This window comes from Bos javanicus, chromosome 11 (genome assembly GCF_032452875.1).
Source record: "Bos javanicus breed banteng chromosome 11, ARS-OSU_banteng_1.0, whole genome shotgun sequence".
Taxonomy (NCBI): Eukaryota; Metazoa; Chordata; class Mammalia; order Artiodactyla; family Bovidae; genus Bos; species Bos javanicus.
The window spans coordinates 45,430,351-45,455,335 of NC_083878.1; the positions used below are offsets into that span (position 1 = coordinate 45,430,351).

The 24,985-nt window shown below is 49.0% G+C and overlaps 1 protein-coding gene across 2 annotated transcripts in view; it reads left to right on the forward strand.

The window, feature by feature from the left end:
* Positions 1 to 1,844: 1,844 nt before the first annotated feature.
* ST6GAL2 (ST6 beta-galactoside alpha-2,6-sialyltransferase 2) overlaps positions 1,845 to 24,985 on the forward strand; it is a 59,115-nt gene continuing 35,974 nt past the window's right edge. Inside the window, exon 1 of one of the 2 annotated variants that reach the window (XM_061432548.1) lies at positions 1,845 to 1,912. The gene's annotated coding sequence lies outside the window, so the exon portion shown is untranslated. Of the gene's footprint in view, positions 1,913 to 2,046; positions 2,409 to 24,985 lie in introns of those variants that run through there. The other variant, XM_061432547.1, reaches the window with a different exon arrangement.

Sequence of the window (24,985 nt, forward strand, 5' to 3'; positions counted from 1 at the left end):
TGTGGGGTCTTCCCTGCCCCGGGATCAAAGCGTGTCCCCTGCACTGCCAGGCAGATTGTTATCCACTGCACCACCAGGGAAGTCCCTGAGCTCTACTCTTAATGATAAACCTGGAAGGTAGGTACCCTCCAGTGCATTATGCAGAAGAGAAAATCAAGGTCCATAGAGTCTGTGACCTGCCAGGGTCCCTCAGAGCAGTGGTCCCCAATCTTTCTAGCACCAGGGACTAGTTTCCTGGTTTCCTAAAAGGCAGTTTTCCTACGGATTGGAGTGGGGGATGGTTCATGATGATTCAAGTGTGTTATACTGAGCACTTTATTTATACTGCTTTACACCAGCTCCACCTCAGATACTCAGGCATGAGACCCCGGAGGTTGGGAAGCCCTCTGTCAGGGAACAAGGGGTGGATTTTTCTGCATTACTCCCATCCCCACCAGGCCCAGGACCCTATCAGGTCACTTTCTTGTAGCCATATTGTCGGTGGTTCACATTTATCACTCTTCTCTAAGCCCATGTGACACACGATCCCTTCACTGCAGCTCCTCCCAACTCCAGGTGTCAGAAACCATCACCACAACTGGGGAAACACAGGGGGAGCGTTTTTGGCCCCCACTGTTGATTGAGGGTAGCGCGTCTTGCCCAGTCGGTTTTAGTTGAACACCTGGTGATGGTTTAAATTTCCGCAAACTCCCTGAAGGCAGGAAAGAGGTGCTACTCAGCTTGCTTGTCTACTGCCCCTTCTCCAGCCCGGCCGGAGTCCCGGAACACAGCAGTCACTCAGTAAATATTGAATGGATTGGATATCCAGTTCATTATTTTCTTCTAAAAATCCTGAATTAGGTCAATGAATGTACATACGAATTTTAAAATAGTGTATTTAGTGAAGGATTTGTATCTCCAAACTGTCAGCTCCTGCTGGGAGCTAGGATGGAGGGCCTCTGTCCCTCTGAGACGGCCACTACCAGGTGGCTCCCCCACCCCCACCCCAACAGCCCTCTGGGGCCGCCGGAGGACAACAGGGTGGGGAACTGCCTACCGCCTCCTTCGCGCACGCGGGGAGCGCATTGAAGTTCAAAGGCGCGTGTTTACCAGCAAACAAAGCGCGTCGTGGTCTTGGTCCCAGGGACCAGCTGCGGTCCCCTCAGAAGGGACGAGGGCCGCGGCGACAAATGGACATTCCGCACGCTGGCAGAGGGACATCCGATCTGCCGCCCCACCCCCGGCTCCAGCGCCTGTTCTCCGCGCGCCGGGCCAGCAGCCTGGGGGCCGCGGTCCGGAGAACTTTGCCGGCCCGGCGGGGATGGCCGGGCAGAGGGTGCTTTAGGGAATTCCCAGGGGCAGGTGGCCACTCCCGCTACAACCCCGACCCCTGCGCCTCCGAGGAGTTTCCGGGAGCGAGGGCCGGGCGGCGGCCTGGAGCCGGCCGAGCGGGCGGAACAAAGGGAGCCTGCGGGCCGGGAGGATGCTGCGCTCGTTCCTCTGCACCCCACCCGGCCCGCTCCCGGGCGCTGCCTCGCGCGCAGGTAGTAGCCCGGCCTTCGGCGCCGCGGTAGGGTGTGTCGCAGCGGGGCCGCACAAAGACTCACTTCCGCGGGGCCTAGTGCCCCGACCCCGGCCCCGCAGCTCACAGCATCCCCGCCGTCGGCCAGGCCCGAGTGCCAGCGGCTGCGGCGCGCGGTGCCGGGCGGAGCCTGTGCAGGTGACCCTCGGAGGACCGGGGCTGGCTGGCAGCGGCGGCGCGGACAGGCGTGCCTTTACAGGCTACCGCGACGCCCCAGTCTACGATCACTTTGTGCCAGCAGCGGGGCTCGGCTCGCAGCCGGGGAGCGCCCACCTTGTACCGTTTGCGCCGCCGCCGCCAGGCAGTGGGGAGTGGTCGCGGAACTTCCCGAGGCCAGCTGCCGCCCGCTAGGTGAGCACGGCAGCGAGGGGAGGCCGGAGGAAGCCTCGGAGGCGGAGGGGCGGGGGGCAAGGGGTGGGCGCTGAGGAGCGCTGGGCGGGGCGCGGCGCAGGCTCTGCGCGGGGGCTGGGAGCAGGGAGCCGCCGCCTGGAACAATGAGGCGCATCGCGCCGGCCCGGAGGCCGAGTCCCCCGCGCTCGTTTTCGCCGCCCAACACCGAGCGAACAGGACCAGAGAAGACCCCGCCGGCCGCCCGGGACGCGAGCGCGGGTCGCTGGGTCTCTGGGTCGGCGCCAGGAGGCTGCTCGGCGGAGGCGGGCTGCTGCTGCGGGAGCCGCTGAGCCGCGCGCGCGTCTGGCGCCCGGGCCCCGGCTCTCTGCTCCAGTCCGTGCAATTGTGGGAGCGCGTGGCGCGCACCCGAGCGGCCGCGGGAGAAGAAGATGTGACACGCTCGTCCCCGACTCCACGCCACGGGGTTGGGCGCAGGGAGGCGCGGCGTACGGAAAAGGTGGGCGACCGAGGGCTCGGGGTCGGGCGGTGCCAGACGGCTGCCGCTGGGTCGCCGGAGCCGGGCGCAACTCCGCACCGAGTTAGACTCGGCGACCCGCTCCCAGACCTGTGGTGGGGTGTAGGGGGAGCGCTGAGGACAGTTTTGGGGGGAGAAGCAGGAAATTCCTCGAGAGGTGAGCCCACCGGAAGACTTGCGCTCTGGGGATAGGGGGACACAGTGTGCCCCTCAGTGACACTGATCTTTAATTTTGGCTCTAGAAGGGGCTTCGAGGTCTTTAATTGTCTTCTCGACCCCACCCGCAGGCACAACTGCGCTTCTTAAAGTCTAAAGTGCGTTGCACTGATCTCTAGTTTTCTGTAGCTGAAACGTTTGGGGCAGAAGGATCTTGTGAATCCTGAGCAGCGGGGTGTTCGTTCTTGCGCACTGGCGCGAGGAGGGCGGCTTCGGAGTTGTCCCACTTTCCACCGTGTACCGAAAGGAGATTTGATGCATTCGGGGATATGGAATGCAACGTCCATCTCCTTCGGATTTTGCGATGCAGGGGAATGGAGCGGAGTGAAACTCCTGGCTGGAGCTAAGCGGCTGCTGCCTCCTTCCAAAGCGATCCGAATAGCTGTTTGAGAAGCCGTGCTTTCCAGGAATTTAAATGAGACTTTTTGCGAACGCCTTCCAGGTCTCTCCCCCTGGTACCGTGTTTGTTTTGTCAGGCTGAACTTTCAAAGCTGTTTTATAATCCGAGAAGCACTTTGGGAGAAGAGTAATGCTTGGCTGGATTGGTTGTGAACGTATTTTTAGTGATCAGGCTGAAAAATTGAGGAGAGGCAAACCATATTTGGTCGGAATCTTTGCTTTGTGTGCGGTTGGCGTTCTGACCGGGAAGGGGCCAGCTGATCCCCAGCTCGGTTGGCTGTTTGCTTGGTGAGGACATTGCTGGGGGACTCGAAAAGCATTTTAAGTACTTTCTGCACATTTTAAACGCCTCGGGCGGGTTACTCGATAGTTACTTTTTTTTTTTTTTAATTTTGGTCGACATACTTTGCCATATTGAAATAAAATTCATGACCCGTGGTTTTCAAAAATTGAAATGCTGTTGTTGCAAACTTGGGGTTGACGTTTTCTTTTAAAAGGAGAAATGATGTGTGGCCTTGAGCTTATTTTTACCCTGCTATTTTTCTGAAACTGGCAACCAAAAATTTTCCAACCCTTGAAGGCTCGCATTTCCCACATGCATCAGGAAAACTGTTGGCAGTAGGGAGTGGGGAATGCTGGAAACTAATGGAAGAATTGCCTTGAATTTTACCGCTGAGTTTAAGAAAAGTCACTCAAACATGTTGGAATTCTTGATAAAATTTTTGTTGTGAGTGAGGTAAACTGGGGGTATTCCTTTCTGCTTGGTGCAGGTGAAGCTTCTGAAGCTTTGTGCTAAATCTCTGTAGAGACTGTGTAATGAACCTCAGCTCTTAGTGGGGTTCTGAACCCAAAGTTCAGACAAGAAGGGCCAAAGGTGGGAGAGAGCTCAGCAGAAACCAGCATTTGCTGAATGTAGTAAGTGGTACCTGCAATCTGAGAAGTAAAGAATTGAGGACATTTAGACTGTAGGATTCAAAGCTGAGATAATTTCACATCTGAAAATATGTGAATGGATTATTATGTAGAGAAGAGCAGGCAGCGGTGCTCAGTCTCTGATGAGGATAATTAAGACGGAAAAGTTTACTCATGAGGTGAACACATCTGTTGGGTCTGGGGAAGGATTTGTGGCCAGCCTGTGAGATAAGTTGAACAGTGAAGTGGTTGCTGAGAAATTCCTGTAGATGTTTGTTTCTGGAGCTCTTTTTTTCTGAGATTCTCCTTTTCCTGAGATGATGAAGTGTGTGCATGCTTATACTAACTGGAGTTTTATCCTCTGTGTCTACAGTTTATCCAAGTGTTTCTCAGTGCTTAAGTCTTTCTATAAATACCAGTTTATTTCTATACTTTTGTACCTATTACTTAGGTAAGCCAATGACAAGTTCCTTTCCAGAAACTTGGAGATATTTGACCTTTGAGAAACTTTTAATTAATGTCTAGATTTGTTGTCTCATTCTTGATGCTTTTGCATAAAAAATGTTTTATGCATTAATAATTGGGACAGCCTTTGTTTTAATATTCACCTAAGTATACAGTGTTTTTTCTCCCTCCTGGATCTTCTATTATATCATCTTAATTTGTAATTGCTTAAATTAAGTGAACTACTTTACTTTTCTTGCTTGAATGTCTTAGCAAAGATAGTGCCTTCAAGGTAGGGGTATGTCAAGCTTTGCGATTTTAATCATTGGACACTCCTTTAAAAAGAACTAGGGGATTAAATTGACAACTGACAGTAAGAGAAATAATAACATAGAATCAGATACTAATTTTGGAATCAGGACTGTGCAGGTGTAATTTACACAGCAGTTTTCAATGTTCTTAACAGGTTGGTGTCAAGTCCAAATCCTGAGTGTGCTGGAAGATGTGACCAGCTACTCTTATGCATAAACATCAGACTGTGGATTACTACATCTGCCATTTTTCTACTTTTGAGCGATTTATGTATAAACATGGGGCTTGGGCAGAAGCATGGATTTATTATGGCTCTTACAAAATCCCATCCTGATCTTAAATTCTAAGCCCCATCCAGCCCCCCTAAATTGATGGGGAAGAGATGCAATTCAAAATGCATGGAACACACCTGGCCTGTGGGTGAAGTGGTGGCCCTAATGTAAAGGGTGTGAGACTGGCCCTAATGTAAAGGGTGTGAGACTGGCCCAAGCAGTCCTCAGCCAGTAGTTTGGTCCAGCCCTCACATCCATCCTAGACCTGCCGCTTGGTAAAAGCTGGGTTTCCCGCAGTGGTCTGCCTACTGTCTTCCCTTGGCCGTAGGCAGGTTCCGGTCTGCCTCCCAGCACCAAGTCCCTCCTGCTTTGACATGGAATTGCCCTGTGGATGGACTGACATCAGAGCACCGCCACCCACTCTCAGGGACTTGTCTGAACAGACCTGTCCATACCCCTCCCGCTTTCCGCTGCCCACTGTGGTCTTCTCCAGGAAAGAATCCCCAGTTCCAGGCAGATGTTGTTTCTAACAAGTGTGAGGGTTGGGGTAGCAGTTTTGCGCTGGACTTTCTCAGAGAATGAAGCAGGAGGGTGACCTCTCGGTCCCGAGTTCTGCACAGACCTGCATGGTTTTCAGGGCTGCCAGATGAAGACTCTGCTTAAACTCTCTCCAAGGTGTCTTCCAGCATGCGGATTGCGTGGAATGGATAATTGTGTTTTCTGGCGTATTGAAAAGCTAATTCCCCTGCTCAGAAGAGAAGGAACCTTTAGTTATCCATACTGGACATCCCTTCCAACAGCCCATAGTCCTGGGGAGAGCAGTGACGCCAAGAATAATCAGAGCCTCTGCTTTGAGACTTTTCATGCCCCACCCTGCTGTTATGTCTGCACAGGGCATCAAGGGGCACCTTGGCCATAACCTGGGCCATGCTATGAGACTGAGCTCAGAAGGAGGAAGTGGCTGCCTCAAGAGTGAGAACAGAGCTGGGATCTGAACTTGGGCTTGGATGTCTCCAAATGCAGATGACACCACCCTGATGGCAGAAAGGAACTGAGGAACCTCTTGATGAAAGTGAAAGAGAAGAGTGAAGAAGTTGGCTTAAAACTCAACATTCAAAAAACTCAGATCATGGCATCCGGTCCCATCACTTCATGGCAAATAGATGGGGAAACAATGGAAACAGTGACAGAGTTTATTCTCTTGGGCTCCAAAATCACTGCAGATGGTGACTGCAGCCACGAAATTAAAAGACACTTGCTCCTTGGAAGAAAAGATTGTATATGATCAACCTAGACAGCATATTAAAAAGCAGAGACATTACTTTGCCAACAAAGGTCCATCTAGTCAAAGCTATGGTTTTTACAGTAGTCATGTATGGATGTGAGAGTTGGACCATAAAGAAAGCTGAGCACCAAAGAAGTGATGCTTTTGAACTGTGGTGAAGAAGACTCTTGAGAAGGGACTTCAAGGAGATCAAACCAGTCAATCATAAAGGAAATCAGTCCTGAAGATTCATTGGAAGGACTGATGCTGAAGCTGAAGCTCCAATACTTTGGCCACCTGATGCGAAGAACTGACTCATTGGAAAAGACCCTGATGCTGGGCAAGATTGAAGGCAGGAGGAAAAGGGGGTGACAGGATGAGATGGTTGGATGGCATCACGGACTTGATGGACATGAGTTTGAGCAGGTTTTGGGAGTTGGTCAAGGACAGGGAAGTCTGGTATGCTGCGGTCCATGGGGGTGGGAAAGAGTCAGACATGACTGAGTGACTGAACTGAACTGAACTTGGGTGTCTCCAAAGGCCACGCAGCAACATGAGATACCACTCTGAAGAGGAAGCGCACTGACTGAGAGCTCCCAGCCCCACCCAGGCATGCTGGCTCCAGAAGGTTGTCCAGGCTGCAAGCACAGGGCCTGGAGTATGTGTCTTTTGGAACCTGGAGGCAGACAGAAGCCTGAGTTGCAGCTGAAAGGTGGCCCAGGCCATTTGGGATATCCGGTCATGCAGTAGTAGGGTGAAATTCAGGCTCACGGGGTATGACAGCAGTGACATTTCCAAAGAAAAATATAAGCTAAGATTCAAGAGAATTACCCTTGTGCTTTGAGGCTTCCCTAGTGGCTCAGACAGTAAAGAATCTGTCTGCAATGCAGGAGACCTGGGTTCGATCCCTGAGTTGGAAAGATCTCCTGGAGAAGGGAATGGCAACAAGCTCCAGTATTCTTGCCTGGAAGATCCCATGGGCAGAAGAGCCTGCCAGGCTACGGTCCGCGGGCTCGCAAAGAGTCAGAAACGCCTGAGCAACTAACACACTTTTGAGTTATTGGGTCATCAAAGAGTGCAAGCCTAGAAAGTAGCCTCTTGGATGTTTAGAAATATATTGGCTAAAGCATTAGAGAATACATCGTCAAGAAAAATCCTGCAGTGTCTTGGTCAGAAGCCTTTGTTTTCAGAAATTTAAAGTTCACATACTTAGTCCTATGCCAGGCTGCTTTTAGGATTTGAGCCTGAGAGAAGAATGCTATATTAACTTTAGAACCATTGGTTTTCTGCGTTCAAATTATACAAATTTTTCAAGTACAGGTTCTTGCATGTTGCTAATTATTGTGGCTTCTAGAATGACTTTCTGGAGTAGGAAATGGCAAACCACTCTGGTATTCTTGCACAGAAATCCTATGCACAGAGGAGCCTGAAAGGCTACAGTCCATGGAGTCACAAAAGAGTTGGCCATGACTGAGTGACTGAGCGTAGAATGGCTTGGCTTTAAATTATATTTGGGAAAAGGTAAATCTTGTAGATACCCCAATAGCTTTCATGAATCAGAAATTAATGTGAAAAGCAGCTTCCTTGAAAGTCTATTGATGGCTCTTTTGCAGTGTGTTAAAACCTGTATTTGTACCTCTGGCCACAGATGGGTAGGAAAAAGTGCAATTAATACGGAATTTGTTTTATAAATGATACAGTTAATCCAATAGGTGCATGATTAAATGAATGAATTTGCTTTTCCTATTAGAAGAAGGGTCTTACTATGTAAATTATATTTTACAATTGGGAAAACTATACCCCTGAGAAGACCCAGTGACAAAAAAAAAAAAAAGAGGACTATCTTTTAAAAGACGACGCAAGCACACACACACATTGGCACACCCTCACACACACTCACACTTAAATATGGGAGGAACACATCCCGGGACTGATGTGACTCTATGTCAGATATGAGAGAGAATGTGAATCGTGACAAGTAAACGTTCCTGGCTGGGATTCACAGCTGCTGAGAAACAAACTCAGGATCAGAACCCTGGCCTTCTGACCGAGAGAACACTCTTCTTCCTGTATCAGAGATCTCGGGAGAATTCCACATTGTCAGTGGAGTAGGAAGATCTCAAAAATGTTTAGGGTTTAAACTGCACTCTTCGTTTATTATAAGTAGACCGTGTGTTAGAGAAAGAAATGGCAATTCACCCCAGTATTCTTGCCTGGAGAATCCCATGGACAGAGGAGCCTGGCGGGCTACAGTCCAGGGGGTCACAGAAGAGTTGGCCGTGACTGAGCGACTGCACAACAACAAAGACTGCGTGTGGGAACACGCGCTTTTTTCTCTCTGTGTGCAGCGTGAGGGTTCTTACAGCGTCAGCATCTCCCGGTACCTGGGTAGGTGCAGGATGTGTTTCATCCTCGGGACCAGATCCTGCAGTGGCATCTCCAGCAGGGTATCTAGGGTGCCCCTAGGGTGCTGGGCTGGGCCAGGTGACTGGACTCCTGGTATCACAACTCAAGTTCCCTGTGGGGGAGGTAGATTCAGAGCAGGACTAGAGGAGGAAGGTCAGGTGTGTGCTTGCTTTATACTGTGTTTTTACATGGTGGATGAAAGCAGGACTGAGGGTTGCAGTTAGATATTTCGACATTGCCCTTGTTTATCCTGTGTGCTTGCCAAGGACATTTTTGCTTAAAGTCCAGTCCGGTCACCTATGTACCTCAAAACCAAGTGTCCTTCCTTTAGTGTCTGGCAGTTTGTAGGGTGAACAGAACACAGGGGCTGTCACAGGCCCCCTTGCTTGTGTGGGGAGAACAGAGGACAGATGGTAAAGTTCACACCAAGATACACAAAAGTGAATTTCACTTTCTGACTCTTTGCGACCCCGTGGACTGCAGCCCGCCAGGCTCCTCTGTCCATGGGATTGTCCAGGCCAGAGAACTGGAGTGGGTTGCCATTCCCTTCTCCAGGGGATCTTCCCCACCCAGGGATTGAAGCTGGGTCTCCTGTATTGCAGATGATTCTTTACCAATTGAGCAAAACCTCGAGCACCTGATGATCTCCAGGTGCCAGGGCAGTGACATCATGGAACATATCGGGTCTGGAGCAGGCCTTCCTTTCTCACATTTTGTTAGCTACTTTAGGAAGTCAGACTTAAACCATTCAACCCTATTATTTGTATGCCTCCCTGAATCTCACAGAGAACACCTGAAAAGCGCCTCTCTTTTCATAATGATCCCAGATGTAGTTGGGCATCTTTGTTCCTTTCTTTAACAGAGCATTCAGAAGTGAGGGACATGTGTAGTTGGCCAGTAATTAGTAAATAAATTGGGTAGGACCTTCCCAGGGAGAGTTTACAAAAGCACTCATCTCGGATCCATAAACGTATCAAATCCTAACAATCAGAGCCACACACATTAGCAGCCCCTGGTGGGATAATAAGGCTGGTCCCCAGGGATGGGCTGGTGGTGGTTGTGGTTGGGCTGCAGTTTTTTCCTGCTTGCCCATGAATCATCTGTGAACAGATATTAAAATTTGGGAAAGGTCCCTGGGCAGGAAAATCAAATCTCAGCTGACCACAAAGAATTGTAAGTGCAGTGCTTTGAGTTCTGGCCCTCCCAGTGCAGGTGGAGAAGGTAACACACACCTTTGGTGGGAAGCCAGAGATGGTACTGTGCTGTGTCCCCAGCGGTGTGTCACACCTGGCCTGAATGTCACGCATGGCCATTACACGTTCTGCCAGCACTCCCTGCAGGAGACAGCCATGCAGACTAAGGGCATCTTCCCGGGAGGGACAGAGGGTCAGCTGCATTTGGAATCATGAGAGTTTATATGGTGCTTCCTGTATTTTCCAAGCATCTTCCCAGACTACGTCCTCTATGTGCTAAGCGCTCTGCATTGCTTTCCCTAAAGGTCAAGTGAGGGCTCGGGGCAGCCCTGAGTGAGTCAGTTAATTAAAGGAACTCTTTCCATTACTCTGAACCCATACTAGAATGAAAATAAAGACTGTCACCAGTGGTTGAAGTTAGGGACTTCAAGTGATTCTCTGTAGTAAATAGAACATTGCAGGAGTTTAATGAAAGCACATGGAGTTAAAAAAAAAAAGTACATGGAGCGTTTGAATAAACTGTTCTTGCTCCATTTAAGTATGCTTAAGATACAAGGGATGACTTGCAAATGAACAGAGAGGTACCTAAGCGTGGCTTTCCTCTCACCCAAGGAAGTCATTTTAAATCACCTTCATAATCCAGTTAAGTGGATTTTAATGACAACATGTGTCTTGGTCCTTAGCCGCCACGTTGCTGCCTGTGGCATTGCGGCAGTTCTGTCCCGTGACAACCCCCAGCACCAGCAACACTCAGGATCTCCACGAAGTCTCACAGACCCAGGTCGGTTCTGGACATACACACCTGGCAAAGGAAGCTCTTTGGAGGAACCTCCATCCACTGTTGGGCTTCCCAGGTGGCGCTAGTGGTAAAGAACCCACCTGCCAGAGCAGGAGACGTGGGTTCAATCCCTGGCTTGGGAAGATCCCCTGGAGGAGGGCATGGCAGATCACTCCAGTATTCTTGCCTGGAGATTCCCATAGACAGAGGAGCCTGGCAGACTATAGTCCATGGGGTCACAAAGAGTCAGATACGACTTAGCACTGCACCATCCACTGTCACAGGCCTGGGTTGATTCCCACAGTATTCAGTGCTACTGCTATTTGTGGTAATATATTAAAATTGAAAATCTGTGAAAACGGTAGGACCTTAGCTCTCTGCACACCCTTGAGCCCTTTTAATTTTCCTCATGAGTCACGCTGTGCCAACTTAATGAGGTTTGCATTACCAGTTGGTTTCTCTGCACTTTTTAATTATGTTGTTGTCCTGGACAAGGTCTTTGAAAACTGAAACTGGGTAGAAAATTCTCTTACTGGGTTCTGAAATCCTGATGCCAGTCAGGAAGGCCTAAGCCTGTGATCAAACTAGCTCACCAACTGGTGCTGTGTTCTTCTGGGAATTCAGAACCATGGGTTATTGAAGCTGGTTTCCAGTGGACCCCAACATTTCAGGAGAGTGTGATCTCAGCCTTGACCTTCGCAGTAGGCTGAGTGTTTTGCTTGTTTCTTTTTCTTCTTTCCAACTGTTTCAGACTGCTTGAGAAGATTTACTCTCAGGCAGGGAACCTCAAAGTCAAGACAATTTTGTGGCCTCCTAGAAACTGATGATGAATAATTCAGATCTTACAAGAGGTCCTGCCTTTCCCTTGTTTGTGCTGTGTGTGTGCTCAGTCATGTCAGACTCTTTGCAACCCCATGAACTGTAGCCCTCCAGACTCCTCTGTCCATGGGATTCTCCAGGCAAGAATTCTGGAGTGAGTTGCCATTCCCTTCTCCAGGGGATCTTCCTGACCCAGCGATTGAACAGGTCTCCTGCACTGTAGGCAGATTCCTTACCGTCTGAAACACAAGCAACCCTGACAAACAGGTAAATAAAGATGATCTGTTTCCCAGGTGTAGAGGCCGGGCACCTGCTCTGTCCAGCTGAGCTGTGTATCAGGATGGGTGAGGGGCGGCTGTCAGGGGAGGGGGTCCCCTCGGAGTTCAGGGGGGTCTTTACCTTCAGCCTCATAGAGAGGATAATAGAAAAAGCAAGAGAGTTCCAGAAAAACATCTACTTCTGCTTTATTGACTACACCAAAGCCTTTGACTATGTGGATCACAGCAAACTGTAGAAAATTCTTCAAGAGATGGGAATACCAGACCACCTTACCTGCCTCCTGAGAAATCTGTATGCAGGTCAAGAAGCAACAGTTAGAACCGGACATGGAACAATGGACTGGTTCCAAATTGGGAAAGGAGTACCTCAAGGCTGTATATTGTCACCTTGCTTATTTAACTTCTATGCAGAGTACATCATGTGAAATGCCAGGCTGGATGAAGCACAAGCTGTAATCAAGATTGCTGGGAGAGATATGCAGATGACACCACCTTTAAGGCAGGAAGCAAAGAGGAACTGAAGAGCTTTTTGATGAAAGTGAAAGAGGGGAGTGAAAAAGCTAGGTTAAAACTCAACATTCAAAAAACTAAGATCATGATATCTGGTCCCATCACCTCATGGCAAATAGATGGGGAAACAGTGGAAACAGTGACAGACTTTATTTTCTTGGGCTCCAAAATCACTGCAGATGCTGACTGTAGCCATGAAATTAAAAGACATCTGTTCCTTGGAAGAAAAGCTATGACCAACCAAGACAGCATATTAAAAAGCAGAGACATTACTTTGCCAACAAAGGTCCGTCTAGTCAAAGCTATGGTTTTTCTAGTGGTCATGTATGGATGTGAAAGTTGGACTATAAAGAAAGCTGGGCACCAAAGAATTGATAGTTTTGAACTGTGATGTTGGAGAAGACTCCTGAGAGTCCCTTGGACTGCAAGGAGATCAAACCAGTCAATCCTAAAGGAAATCAGTCCTGAATATTCATCGGAAGGACTGATGCTGCAGCTGTAACTTCAATACCTTGGCCACTTGATGTGAAGAATTGACTCACTGGAAAAGACCCTGATGCTGGGGAAAATGAAGGCAGGAGGAGAAGAGGACAACAGAGGATGAGATGGTTGGATGGCATCACCATCCAACTCATGTCCATCGACTTGATGGACATGAGTTTGAGCAAGCTCCGGGAGTTGGTGGTGGTCAGGGAAGCCTGGCATGCTGCAGTCCATGGAGTCGCAAAGAGTTGGACATGACTGAGCAACTGAACTGAACTGAACAATGATCCTACATGTAGGGCAGCAAAGGAGACACAGACATAAAGAACACTGGACTCTGTGGGAGAAGCCGAGATAATTTGGGATCATTTGAGAGAATAGCATTGAAACATGTATATTACCATATGTAAGACAGATGACCAGTGTAAGTTCAATGCGTGAAGCAGGGCACCCAAAGCCCTGGGACAACCCAGAAGGATGAGGTGCGGAGGGAGGTGGGAGGGGGGTTCAGGATGGGGGGACACATGTGCACCCGTGGCTGATTCAGGTCAATGTATAGCAAGATTATCACAGTATTGTAAGGTAAGTATCCCCCATCAAATAAATTAATTACTTGGGGAAAAAAAAGACTCTGAGGTGTGGAAACTTATGTAATCTGCCTTTGTGTCGCCAGCTCGAACATTCCTCCAGTAGATCCTGTAGATATTTGTTGAGTAAAAGTCGCTCCTTTCATGGCAGACTCGGGCTTGTTGCCATCAAGCAGTGGAGTTCCGCCCACTGCCTCTTTATCCTCAGGGCTGGGGAGTCAAGGAGAGGGGCCGAGGACACTCCTTCCATGAATCGTGCATCTCACAGGGTTGTTATTGTACTCGCTCCCTGGTTTACACTCTTTGGCCACAGTTAACAAGTGTGGGAACAGGAACGTGCTGAGGTCAGCCATCTCCTTCTTAAAAAGAGAACTAAGTTGGCTTCTTGTCATGGTCTCCGCAGCTCCCAGACTCTCCCCTGAGGGAGGGCGGATGGCGTTTCTTGTGCTGGATTCCGTGCTCCTGCCTCCGTCTCCATCTCTTTCTCTGACACACACCTCATTGCATCCATACCTACACGAGCACTGTGGGGGCGTGGCAGGGGATTTCAGCCCCTGACCTCTGCTTGGAGGCTTGAACACTGATGCTTACTTTATTATAGCAGGTGCTAACAATTTATGAGCTGTGAAAAGTTTCTTTTCAGCGCACCGGAGGTCAGAACTGGACATTTAATTTGAAACCCATATGGCACTGACTTGACAGTATGGGGAGACCCTTTGTAAACTGTAGAGGGCAGTCGCTGTGAGAGACATGAACTCTGGAGCCAACAGACTAAGTTTCAGATTCCAGGCCTCCACTTTGGAGGAATTTGTGGTCATTACTCTTTTTTCTTTTCTTCTTTCTGTTCTACTTTTTTTTAAAACAAAAAATTCAGACTTTTAGAGCACCTTAAGGTTCCCAGCAAAATTGAGCAGAACATATGGAGACTTCCTGCATCACACAAGCACGGCATCCTCTATTATCAGCATACCCCCAAATGGTATATTTGTTGCAATCTGATGAACCTACATTGATGCATCATAATGTCCCAAAGTCCACAGTTAACCTTTGGGTTCACTCTTGGGTTTATACATTCTATGCTGTTGATGTTCTTGTTGTAGTTGCTAAACTGTGCCTGACTCTTTTTGGACCCCATGGGCTGTAGCCCACCAGACTCCCCTGTCCATGGGATTCTCCAGGCAAGAATCCTGGAGTGGATTGCCATTTCCTTCTCCAGGGCATCTCCCCAACCCAGGATCAAACATGAGTCTCCTTCACTGCAGGCAGACTTCTTAGCATCTGAGCTGCCAGGGAAGTTGAAAACTTATGTCCACACAAAAACTCAGCTGCTGCACATGGATGAGTAGCAAGGACTGGTGGTTGCACAGAGAATACTCCACCTCTGTTCTGCTGGAGCACACGCTCCATGGTCCTGGTCTCCCTTCTAGCTTCACTTAGAATACACAGAATCAAAGACACAACTCTGAAGACCTCCAAGACAGCAACAGGGGAGCAGGAAACCAAGGCTGGCCCTTTGCACGCGGGTTCCTGTAGGGCTGCCGTAGGGCTCCCGGTTGTGTGCCTGTGAAGCCGGCCCGACTGATGTCCCATGGACTCAACCTCAGTTTCTCATCATGAAACTGAGGCACTCATAGCGCCCAGCTCACAGGTCATTCTTAGGTTCATCACTGACACAGCAGCACACTTGGAGCCTGTGAGCTCTACTCCTTCTACCACCGGGTGAGGCTTAAACACAGGCAGCTGGTCAGATGCAGCCAGGCGGCCACTCAGTGTCACCTCCAGAACTGAGCAGGCTGCACAGAGGTTTCCGTAAGTCACGGAGGATGAATCTTATTAGCCCTCTGGAAATGAGTCAGTGCCTGTACAGATGAACAAGCAAATAAAATAGAGTGCCTTCAGCACTTTGAACAGCAAGTGATTTTATAAAAAGACAAAACCTGGCTGCCAGCCCCCGTCACTTTCCCCTGAGAGCTCGTGCCCGCCCCTGAACCTCAGCACCCTCACCTGTGAAGCGAAAGCCTCTGAGGCTGATGGATCCCAGAGCTTGGACATCATGATGTAGAGTCTTACAAGAAGGCGGGACCTAAGATAAAAGTCAAGACATGTGAATGTGTGTAACAGGACATGCTGGGAAGAAACAGCAAACCAGCTTTATCATCACTATCCTGTCATCTGGGCATTGAAAGCCAGCAGCGCTGGAGACCCTCTCCTTGAAGCCGAGCCTTCACCAGCAGGACTGACACCCATGTGCACCTGTCTCTGCCATACAGACACCTGCTGTCTGGTAGCCACATGGCACCCTCCTCGAAGGTCTAAACTTGTGCTTCTGCATCTGTTTAAAGGACCCTGAAGCCCTCCAGGTGTCTGAACAACCAGGAACCCTGGCATGAATACCCTTGCAGGATAGACTTCTTCTGGGAGGGGTGAGGTGCCCCAGTTTCTGCAGCTCCCTTGCCAATGTTCAGGAACTTTGTGCATTGGTGTTCAGTCGCTTAGTCATGCCTGACTCTTTTGTGACCCCATGAACTGTACCTGCCCAGTTTCTCTGTCTATGGGATTTTCCAGGCAAGAATACTGGAGTGGATTGCCATTTCCTCCTCCAGGGGATCTTCCTGACCCAGGGATTGAATCCACATGTCCTGTGTCTCCTACACTGGTAGGCGGGTTCTTTAGCCCTGAGCCATCTGAGAAGCCCCCAGGAATTGTGTGAGCCAATTATTAAATTATATTAAAAACAAAGATGGTCAGCTCTCAAAACTCATCGATTCCTAACAGTTTCATCACATCTTCTGCCTTTTCTCCTTCAGGAGTCCTTTGCATCTATTGCATCTGTGTAGTAAAAATACTGAGATGAGCTTCTGTGTCTGTTCCCACCTCTGAGTTCAATAAGGACACATAAGTAGATTGAAATTGGCTGTGGTGGAAATACTTACACCATAGAAAGGCAAATGCTAAAAATCAGGTCTCCTCCCCACTCCCCTTGCCTGAGAGCCAATTTTAAAACTTTTATCTGTACATTGCTGAGCAGGGATGACATTTAGAGAAGTTCTTTTTGAAAGGTTTGTTACAAGCTGTGTTTATCATAAACCATTCCAGAATCAAGTAGAAAGTGTGGAAAAGGAAAAAAGGAAGAAGGGGAGACCATTCTGGGAGCACCCGTGCCTGGAAGCACATGGACTGTGTAGAATCTAATAAAAATCCTCTGGAAGACTGGCTGAGCTGTGTGATGGCACTCAGCCTTTCAGAGGAGAGAGAACTGGTGTTTGTGACTCAGCTGCTTAACATCTTGCTTCTGTAGAATGGGAATCTGGGTATGATTTGCAAAGGCAGTAGTGTTCAACGCTATGGGAAAGTTTTTGTAAGCATAATTACACTCTGCTGTTTCTTTTATTCATGTATCTGTGCCTCGGGTGTTAAAAGTCCCTTGCCAGTGGGAGAAGCAGGCACGGACGCAGGGCTGGGTAGCACAGGAAGCAGCCAGGGAAGGGTGCCCCAGCTGGTTCCTGAGGTGACAGCCCCCATCTTCCTGCAGAGGAAATGGCCCTCGCAGAGGCACTCAGCTGGGAGCCCAGTCTCGCCTGTGGGGTCCAGGGCTGCACAGGGCTGCATGGGTCAAGGTGGGTGTGGCTGGTTTGGGGAGAGGTGATGGGGATTAGGAAGCTGTGGTCAGACAAGCATCTGTGGGTGGTTCTGTGGGTGGTTTGGGGATTCCTGCCAAACCACCTCCTGACTGCATGGGAGGACAGTACCTGTTCTCTCTCCTGCCCTGAGGTTTTACTCACTCATGCAGCCATCCAAGGGCCAACATGCAATGCAGGCACATGGGCCCTGCCTCTGGGATTTTGGTTCAAGTCTGGAGCAGATGCCAGGAGGTTTCATTTTTTTAATTAATTTTTGTTGGAGTATGGTTGCTTCACACTGTTGTGTCAATTTCTGCTGTATAGCAAAGCGAATATATATACATATGTTCCGTCTTTTTCAGATTTCCTTCCCATTTAGGTCACCACAGAACACTGAGTAGAGTTTTGTGCGCAATGCAGTAGGCTCTCATTAGCTTTCTATTTTATGGGCTACCTTGGTGGCTCAGACGGTAAAGAATCTGCCTGCAACACAGGAGACTAGAGTTTGATCTCTGGGTCGGGAAGATCCTTTGGAGGAAGGAATGGCAACCCACTCCAGTATTCTTGCCTGGAGAATCCCACAGACAGAGGAACCGGGCGGGCCACAGTCCATGGGGTTGCAAAGAGTAGGACACCACTGAGCAACAACAGCAAAGTGAATCAGCTGTATGTATACATAGATCCCTGCTGTTTGGGATTTCCTTCCCATTGAGGTCACCAGAGAACACTGAGTAGAGTTCCCTGTGCTCTACAGTAGGTTCTCATTAGTTATCTATTTTCTATTTAGTATCAATAGTGTATATATGTCAACCTCAGTCTGCCAGTTAATCCTCCCCCTGGCCCTTTCCCCCTTGCTGTCCATCCATTGTTCTGTACGTCTTCATTGTCTCCAATGTGTCATCCATTGTCTCCATTTCTCTTTTTTCACATACGTGTAGCACCACACACAGAAGTGTTGTTCTGTAACCTCTGTGTCTTCACCACCAAGAGAAGACGATGCACAATAATAATAAGGCTCCTTCCAGCTCCACGTCCCTCTGGCTCCCAGTCTCAATCTGTCCCCACAATCACTTTGTGAGACATTCAGAGCAGCTGTTCCTAATTTTCCAGCTAAGAGAACAGAGACAGTAGAGGTTGACTGAGGAGCACAGGTCCCACCGTAGCACGTGGGGCACCCATGCTTCTCTCCACTTGCCGGGGGTTTTTCTCAGGAACACGGACCCTGGGGGTCCTGTCTGTGAGCCCTGGGAGCCACCTTGTGGTCATCTGCTCCAGGGCCAACCTCAGGCCCATCCTGCAATGAACAAGTTGCACCTGAGTTCCCCAAGAAACCTTGAGCTCTGCGAGGATGACTCTATAGACTTTACAGCATAGTCATTCTATTCTTAATTTTCCTCCTGTTTAATTCCTGCAGCACTCTGTTCAGCTGTGGGACTTTATAAGATTGTGGATGTAAAATATGGTTCAATCTATTTAGTATCATTAGATGACAAGGAATGTGTCGCGAGTAGAAGAGATTTTTGTGGGTTTTTAGATATTTCCATCTCTTTCCATCACTTAATGACAGGAGAAGACAGAACGAGGGCGTGCACTTCAGCCCTGGGACCTGTGTTCCCACTGTGACCACATCCAACTTTGTATTCACAGGTAGCGTGCCGCATTTCCCTAGACCATGGGTCTATATAGAGTCATCCTTGCAGAGCTCAAGGTATCTTGGGGAACTCAGGTGCTCCCTTGTTCACTGCAGGATGGGTCTGAGGTTGGCCCCGGAGCAGATGACCATGGTCACTGGGAAGAAGAGCGCTTGAGGAGATGAGTGTGTGAGGGGTGGGGGTAGAGAGATCATACAGGCAGTACCACCGTCACAACCCCCCATTGATGCAGCATCTTCAACCCACATCCCCGGGGTTCAAGAAATGCAGCTTTATCTAAACTCCACAGAAGCTGTATTTTGAGTGTCTCACTCTCCTATTTCAATTCCCCTTCTCCTTTCCATCAGCCTATGTGTGTTACTCACTCAGTCGTGTCTGACGCTTTGCGGCCCCATGGGCTGTACCTGCCAGCCTCCTCTGTCCATGGGATTTCCCAGGCAAAAATACTGGAATGTTTTGCCATTCCCTTCTCCAGGCGATCTTCCTGACCCAAGGATCGAAAAGGGTTTCCTGCATGCAGGCAGATTCTTTACCATCTGAGCCACCAGGGATAGTTTTTACCTCCTTTTGGGCAAGGGAAAACCGACTCAAAAAGGATTCTTCCAAATTTGTGTCCTCCCCTCCACAGTCCTTGAAATACAGCTTTTGAACTTCAAAGCTGAGAATTAACATAAAGGGCTGCTGGTTCTTCTGTGACAGTCATCCTGGGTCAGAGAAGGTCTGCTCTTTGTCCCCGTGAATTCAGGAAGGTACAGCAAAAGGGAAAAAAAAAAAAAAATCAGTCAGGATGCCTAGCATCCTGCCAGACTTGTGAACTTGGTTCTGTCTTTCCCACATTACTTTAGGCCTGGGGCGGGGGGTATGTTTGATGTGTTTAACATCGCATACCGGAATCCAGCATGTGTCAGGTGTGCAGGTATCTGTGGAGTTTATGAATGAATGAAGCAATGGAAAATCAGCACTGTGCTTGTGTGCACACACACCAGATGCAAGAACAATTGTGCAGCTCTCAGCCAGGGCACAGTGACCCAGTGACTGGCAGCGACCAGAGGCAGGTAGGAACTAGAGTACGTTATCACGGGTGGCCGAAACTCAGAGAAACTTCAGAAACTATTTCATAACCTGGAAACATTTTACTGGTTCTGAAACTGAAATCTGGAAAAGCAGGCTAGACCGAAAACATCCAGACCACGTTGGATTTTCCTGAGGTCCACTGAGTCCACCCTAGCCCCTCGAACCTTTGCTGAGGTGAGGTCTGCAGATGGAAAACTTGGCTTTGAAGCTCAGGGCAGAGTTGAAAGCTCCACACAGAGAAGTGTCTTTAAAGTCTCATGTTTTATATTAAATCTTCAAGTTGATTTCCTATTTGACTCCATGATAAGTGTGTATATGTGTTTTAAAACAAAAATTGTTTTTCTCACAGCCTGCTGTGAGCTCAGAGCTCTTTTACGCTTCCATAAATCATTTTAGCTTTGAGCTTTTCTCTTCCAGACTGATAACGCTGTCACATGAAAGTCCTCAACCAAGGCTGGAATTCACTGTCAGATTTATATTTTGTGCTGATGTATTGGCAGGAATTATGACCCAAAGAGATCGGGAAACAGAAACATAAATATAAACACAATTAACGAGTTCTTATTCTTGTTTTTACAACTTTCAGGACAAGTTTTATGTTGACAAATTTTGTTATGTTTGAAATCGTAAATACTTGAAATCTGTGTAAAACAGAAATAGTGAGTTTCCAAACTCAGATTGCATGGTTGTGAATATTTTGCCATTTTACTCCAGACACGCTTGAGCGGTGAAACTCAACACCCCTCCTCCTCTCACTCAGGCCCTTCCCTCCCTCCTCAAAGGAGCTTCTATCTGCCATTTGTATTGGAGTTGTCAGGTTTTACATAAACAGTAGGATGTGCTGGGTTTGTTTTGCAGCTTCCTTTTCGCCTCAGTGCTTCCCTGACATTTATCCACACTCCTCTGTGCAGACAGAGCTAGAGCCGTGAGCTTGGAGTTTGAGGAAGTGGCTTTTGCCCACTTCCACTCTGATGGAGTGCACACGCCTCGTGGGTTGTTCGAAGACTCCTGAGAGGGGTCTCCGAAGCGCCCTCTTCTCTGGGCTCTTGGGGGAATGTGTGCGTCCTCAGTCGTGTCAGACTCTTTGCAACCCCAGGGACCATAGCCCACCAGGTTCCTCTGTCCTTGGGATTACCCAGGCAAGAATACTGGAGTGGGTGGCCAATCCCTTCTTCAGGGGAATCTTCCCAACCCAGGGATCAAACTTAGGTCTCCCCCATTGCAGGTGGATTCTTTATCACATGAACCACCAGTATACATATAACCCCTCCCTCCTGAATCTCTCTCTCAACCCCACCCACCCTTCTAGGTTATCAGAGCACGAGCTGAGCTCCCAACAGCTTCCCACTAGCTATCTACACATAATAGCGTATATATGTCTATGTGACTCTCAGTTTGTCCCACACTCTCCTTCCTCCCACTGTGTGCACAAGTCTATTCTCTATGTCTGCACGGTGTCACTTCTTTACTTTTACACAATACCAAACCTGAACTGAAAACTACTGTGTCTTGAACTCTCACTGTGAGCCAGGTACTGTGGTGAGTCTTGTAGACCAATGAGGGTTAGGACACATATGGTGCATGTTGAATGAAGAAGCTGAGGCTTAACAGATTTTTCTAACATGACAAGAAGGCTCAGAACAGGCTGTCCGACCTCAGGGCCTTCTGGTCAGCTACACACTGTAGAGTCGTGGGTCTCACTGTCCAACCCGCAGTCTGGACTCGGGGGCGGTGTCCCTGAGCTGCCCCTGGGTGGTGCCAGCATCCCCCACCACTGCATCCCGTCTCCTGCTGGTGATGCTCCGGACCCTCTCAAATGAGGAAGGGAGGCCTGCATTTCTTGAGGAAGCAGGGTTCCTGCTGGCTGGAGGCCCCCTCGTAAGGACCACCTGCTGGCCACTGACACTTTGACCGAGAATCTGGGAGAAACCTTACATCCCCATGGCAGTATGCCACTTCCCATCCTTCCCATCACCGTGAGTGTTGGAGCTACTTCAGCTGTGAGCCTTGGCACATTACTGGTATAAAGTGTAAATATCTGAATGCTGATTATCGTAAAACAAACAGACCACTCTGTCCAGAGCAGATTCAGGCAGCCAGAGACCCCAGCTGGCAGTCAGCTTGTGCATCTCTGAACAGCCAGAAACAGGCTTCCCAACCCCACTGCCCTGCCACCACCTGCCACCCCCCTTGCAGAAAGTTCTGAGAGCTAAAAGCTGCCCAGTGCCACTTGCCCATGTGAACCTTTGTCTCTTATTTATTTTTTTGAACTTTTTATTTTCTATTGGGTATAACTGATTAACAATGTTGTGATAGTTTCAGGTATTCAGCCAGCTATACATATGTATCCCTTCTCCCCTAAACTCCCCTCCCATCCAGGCTGCCACATAACATTGAGCAGAGTTCCCTCTGCTGTACAGTAGGTCCTTGTTGCTTATCTATTTTAAATCCAGCAAGTCTCTGCCTTTTCAACCATTTTCCATCTGCTCTGCTGCCAAAGGACAGACCTTGAACTGCTGAGGGAGATGGTCCCAATGAGAGGGCATGTCCCTGTCCATCTGGGTATCCCACCCCTCCTGGTCGCCCATGTGCGTACCAGACAGCCAGGCTCACCACCCTGGCCAGAAGGGACTGAGCCCCGCCCCCAACTCCACTCTGTCCCTCACGGTCCACCTCTGGTCCCCTCCTTTTGGAAGCAACCAGGATGACTTCAATCCCAGTCTCTCCTCTGTCCACTCACCCATCTTGGGACAGCGAAGGTAGTCAGAATCATCACTTTGTCTTCCTACTGAGAGAGCAAACCCCCTGGGATCAGGGACCTCTACACCTGGAGCTCCTCCGAAAGTGTTGAGAGCTGGCCTCCCCTTCTGATGGGCGGAATTCATGTGGTTGGCCAGCCAGGCGAGACTCTCCAGTGGCTGCCAGCTCAGAGCCCTGTGGATTCTGTGAACATAAAAAAGGATGTTAGGGGAAACAGGATTTTAGGGGACCACATGATCCCACCAGTGCAGGGACTTAGGCTAGAATTCAGCATGGTATTTGTGGCAGAGAGGGGAAAAAATTTCATTAAAATTTTAAGCAAGGTGCACCATCCCCAGCTTTGAGATATAATAGAAAAAGATGGGACTCTGAAATGGTGTAGAGAAAGGGAACCATTCAGAGCCAAATGAGATTAATAACGTTTGTAAGGAGTTTGTTGGAGAAGGCGATGGCATTACGAGTCCAGTACTCTTGCCTGGAAAATCCCATGGATGGAGGAGCCTGGTGGGCTGCAGTCCATGGGGTCACTGAGGGTCAGACACAACTGAGTGACTTCCCTTTCACACATTGGAGAAGGAAATGGCAACCCACTCCATCGTTCTTGCCTGGAGAATCCCAGGGACAGGGGAGCCTGGTGGGCTGCCATCTATGGGGGTCGCACAGAGTTGGACACAACTGAAGTGACTTAGCAAAGAGGAGTTTGTTATAAACATTGTGTGTGTTCAGTCACTCAGTTGTGTCCGATTCTTTGCGGCCTCATGGACTGTAGCCCGCCAGGCTCCTTTGTCCATGGGATTTCCCAGGTAAGAATACTGGAGTTGGTAAAACTGAGAATGAAGAATTAAAATGAGACAGTATAGATATAGTGGTTTGTGGGGGCACCTGCTGATAGCAGCGAGTGATGCTGGTCTGGTCCACCCCCCTGACATCTGCTGTTCATAATCCACCCTGCCCCCGCCTGACCTAACGTGACCCCACAACACGGGTCTCCTTTGCTGGGAGCTGCTCATAGGACGTCAAATGGCTCACGCTTTTCCGCTCTGACATTGCCCCAGCTGCCACATTTTGCCCTGAGAGGAAGCCTGGTGCTAAGGTTTGTAACTTACACATTTGCCCAGCGAGCGCCCTCCGTGGTCCAGCCCCAGTAGCATCCTTCCTCCCATCCGGGACTGCCGCACCCTTTTGAGGGCCTGGGGTCACTGACCAGAAGCCGCCAGCAGTGGGGTGCCCTTCCTTCTGAGGATGAATTGCCCTCCTGCTGGTTAAGAGGGAGACAGAGAAGGGGGTCTCCTCCCACCAGTTCTGCTCGACCTGGCTGACCTTTTCCTTTCTATTCTTCCGACATTAGCCTATGAATGGGCTGAAATTGATAGAGGATGCCCTAAGGAGTGGACTGTTACTGGCCTTGAGGATTCCTCACATTTATAAACAATGAAAAAGCGAAAGCGGGTCCTCTGTGAAGGGAAGGCCTGAGGTGCTGGAGAGACAGCAGCACTCCCTCCAGGGCAGCCCCCTCCTGTGCTTGGCTGGCTGAGTGTTTCCTTGAAGATGTGATGATAGCTAATTTTAGAAAAATGATTCTTGAAAGAAAATGACTCCTGAAGGCTGTTAAGATGCACGAGTGCCTCACTGTAGCTCATACACTACATCTTCTTTATTATTATCTCAGTATTAAAACAAATACTTAGGTTTTAGACAACAACAACACACACACACACAAAAGGGCACAAGAGTCTCTTAAGCCAAGAGAAAACCTGGCCGAATGGCAGTTGGGGCAGACACATCCATCAATGTGTGTGTTAAAAAAAAAAAAGAAAAAGAAAAGACACTCTCCATTCAAGAAAACCAGCAATCAAGCTTGTCAACCTCAGGGGGTAGGTAGGACAGTATTCAAGAAGCAAAGCCCAGAACTAACTTTTCTTTCATTGTTGTCATTGTTTAATCACTGAGTTGTGTCCTACTCTTGCAACCCCATGGACTGTTAGCCCGCCAGGCTTCTCTGTCCATGGGATTCTCCAGGCAAGAATACTGGAGTAGTTGCCATTTCCTTCTCCAGGAGATTTTCCTGACCCAGGGATCAAACCCACATCTCCTACATTTGTAGGTGGGTTCTTTACCACTGAGCCACCAGGGAAGCCCTAATTTCTCTTTAGCCTTAATAAGATGGAATTAACCCTCAGCTCCCTCAGCTGCTGGAGAATCCCATGGACAGAGGAGCTTGGTGGGCTACAGTCCATAGAGTTACAAAGAGCTGGGCACGACTGAAGTGACTGAGCACAAATGTACGAAGTCCTCAGCTGCATCGTGGTGTTGGTCTGTGCCGGTGCTTACATTGCATAATTTCATCAGACAACTTATCACAAATTGTGCCTTTTTGAGAATGTGATTTCTTTCTGAATGACTTGAGGGAGCATTTGAATACTCTGTGCTCTTGAGAAACATCCATGCGGAAATGGGACTCATTTCTCTGAGAATTAGCATATAAGATTTGGGCATCAGAATTCCAAAGCAGGTAGAAGCATCAACATGATTTCTCGCAGTGGGTCACTTTTTTGTTTTGTCTCTAATCCTTGTCCGTAT